Source organism: Lathyrus oleraceus, chromosome 5, assembly GCF_024323335.1.
Source record: "Lathyrus oleraceus cultivar Zhongwan6 chromosome 5, CAAS_Psat_ZW6_1.0, whole genome shotgun sequence".
In the NCBI taxonomy this organism is placed as follows: domain Eukaryota; kingdom Viridiplantae; phylum Streptophyta; class Magnoliopsida; order Fabales; family Fabaceae; genus Lathyrus; species Lathyrus oleraceus.
In genome coordinates, this window is record NC_066583.1 from 206,766,703 (window position 1) to 206,770,198 (window position 3,496).

Here is a 3,496-nt window from a genome sequence, read left to right on the forward strand (position 1 = left end):
CTGAAGTCCTCCTTAAGAGGCAATGCTTGTGTATGTTTATTTTTAAGCCCAAGCAGGAAAAGTCCTTCAAGTAAGGCAATTGGTGGAAGGTAGGGGTATGCAGCCTACCCCCCACTATTCTGTGAGTCTTCTCATTGCTCCCATTACATGGTTGTAGCATTGAGATCAAAAGCCCAAGATCTGTCGTGTCAGAGTCATCGAGTATAGAAGGGTTCCCCTATTCTGGACCCATGCTCATTTGTCAGCTCTCCCTGGTTAGGGATAAGAGCTGTGAGGTCTGATCCTCACTTCATCCTTTCATCTGCTTCACCTTAGCCGCGTAATGGCAAGGTTAAGAGCAAAACCAGCCTGTACAGACGACTTGCTTAGGCAGTCAAACCTGATTGATTGAGCCCCCTTGTTTGGCTATAGTGCGTGTTATGTGGATATCTGATTGACATGCTTGTTTGAGATACCTGTTCTCATTTGATGATATATGATTGTATGCTTGTGTGCTAGCTTCTTTCCTGGTTAGGATAGTTTGCTTATGCAAGTAGGATAGAAAACCGAACTTAGGTGAACGATGCATGACAACATTAGGCTCGAGTCTCAGCTCCCTAGTTGTGTATCTTTCCCCGGTTTCTGGTTAGCAATTTAGTCCCGTTCAGGGGAACTACATCGCCCTGATCCTCGTTCCAGACGAGGTATGTAGGCAGGTGGTCGTGCGAGACCACTCCGGGCAACCTTTTTCTTTTTTGCGTGTGTTTACTTGTTATTTGACTGTATGTTTGGGTTCGGATGCCGACGTAAGCCCAGTGATTGGCTGTCGGGCTCCACGTTTGCCCTTTTGAGTGTGTTTTGGTTCGGATGCCGACGTAATTCCATCAATTGGTTGTCGGGCTCCATGTTTGCCACCCTTGTGTGTTGGTTTGTTTTGTGTTGTTTGGCGTGCGTAAGCCGAACTACAGAGGCTCTGATTCTTGTTCCAGACAAGATATGTAGGCATAAGGTGCGATACCTTATCGAGCCCTTTCTTCTTAACCCCACCTGCGTTCCCCGTGTGTGTGTGTGATGTATGTTTAGCAACCTTTTCTTTATTCTAGGACGTGGATCCCTAGGAGTACCTAGGACGTGAGGGGTGCTAATACCTTCCCCTCGCGTAACCGACTCCCGAACCTTTTCTCTCTGGTCGCGAGACCATGCCTTTCCAGGTTTCTCTGAGCGTTTCCTTTCCCTATCTTGGGATAAATAACGTTTAGTGGCGGCTCTGTGTGTGCTTTATTTTTAGGCTCTCCGGTTGATTTTTCGCAGGATGCGACACGTTGCAGCAGCAACATAGCGTCTCCTCAAAAGCTTCTCAGGAGTTAATCAACTCAGAAGCAGAAAGATCATTGCAGCAACAACTTTGAACATCTTTTAGAACTTCTTATGATTGGCGCAGAAACGAAATTGGAACACATCATTCAGAAATTGACGATGTTGCAAGTCATATACTTAGAATCGAAATTGGTTGTTAAATCTACACAATAACAAACCATTAGGGTACCAAAATTATTCTCATACAAATACACCATTGTTATCCTCAAAACTCAAGGTATAGATGCATAACCAAATATTGTTCTAACAATCCCCCTTTTTGATGATGACTAAAACATGTATTTTGATGAACAATTTTGTACAGGGTAATCACCGAAGGATACATCTTACATAAGCACATAGCTCCCCTTGAGATGTATAATCTTAAAAAGATAAAATCAGAATGAAAGAGCACTTTCCTGATTAACCTTTTTGAAGTATTAGAATGATCTTCAATCAGAACCTGGTTTGTCTTTAGAAGTTGCTTGATGTTGTCCAGAGCACTAGTTTATTAACATCAACATTCTGATGAACTTCACTTTAGAAGCTTAGTTGAATTCTTTTGAAGAAGCTTCAGAGCCTGGTTCCTTCAGAAACTTGAATTCTGGTTCTTTTTGAAATTCTCTTTTAGAGCTAGATTTCCTTTGAAGAGAAAAACTCTTTAAGAAGAACTTTCAGAACCTGGTTAAGAATTCTTCTTAAGATCTTGATTGTCAAGTCTGATTACTATTGAAGTTACACTTCCTCATAGTTTGATGCCGAATTTTCCGATTCTTCAAAACTTGATGCCAAGTATCCAATGTTCCAAGTTCATGTCATGGTTATTAATTTCTTGAAGAATCATATGCTTGGATCTGATTCTCAATCATCAACATGGAATTTTTTCGGACTCATATAGTAGACCATTTCTTCATAAACTGGTAACTTACATTCTAATATTTGAAACTTCAAAGAAGCTTTTGATGTTTGAACTTAACCATTATGATCTTTGAACTTAACCCTGCAAAAAAATTAGCAAACTATTCTTCGAAGTAGTTGTTAGCAGAAAACATTAGACAATGTTTGGGTTCTCAGTTAGGAATTTAGACATGTCAAAATCAAATAACTATTCTTCCCCTTAGATATGTTTCTCCCTCATTGTCATCAATCAAAAAGACATAGACAAATAAAATAAAGATTAGAAACAAACAAACAAATAATGTAATATGAAGTATCCCTTGAAATTTTTTATCAAAATGTTGATGAAACTTGTTGAAGAAGTCACACAAGACACCCAGATGAATTAGGGTTTCCAAGGCTAACAAACTTCAAACTCTTGATGAATTCTTGATCAAAATGACATGTGAAGATCATGGGGATCCATATATGATGTCTAGAGTCAATGTGTATTATTTCTTGATTGAACTCCTTGCATTGAGGGTCTCATACCCTAGATATGAGCTTGATATAGCATGGGTGAATACACACACTACCTACAAAAGTATCAAATTATATATTAACATATTTTTGGTATTTTGGTTAGTAAATTATGAAAAACAAAGTATGATACAATCAAAAGTGTGCTTGGCGATCACTCCCAATGCAAGCCCAATGAATAAGGGGTAAGGAGGATGCCAAGGTGTGATCCCAAAGCCAATGCATGTGATGAGGTAGCATGAGGGATCTTAGGGTCAAAATTGGGGTCTTACAGCTGCCCCTATTTAAGGACATTCTAACTAAGGATGTGAAGGTTAAAATATTCGTACCAACTCAGTAGAATGAACTTAAATAACAACATATAGAAACGAATTTTGGTCCCTAAGAGACCTCATAATGCATATGATATGAATGTTAAAATAATCTTTGTGGGGAAATATTGCCACAAAGGAAAAGTATCCGGAGAGACTGAAAATCTACAGGAGTACAATGCATTCCATAAGGAAAACTCATTGAGGAGACAAAGACTCTGGGGATAAAAATTTATGCGTAGGCCAGGATACGACTTAAAAAAACTACTGGAGACACAAGTGGATTCCATGAAAATAAATCAATGGAAGGACTCGGTCGGGGATAAAGAAGAATCTGTAGGGGAAACGGGTAGATCATAACAAAACTGAAATGCCTGAACCAAACTCAATTGGGGAAGAATAATCTTCAACACAGGAGTACCATAAATATATTA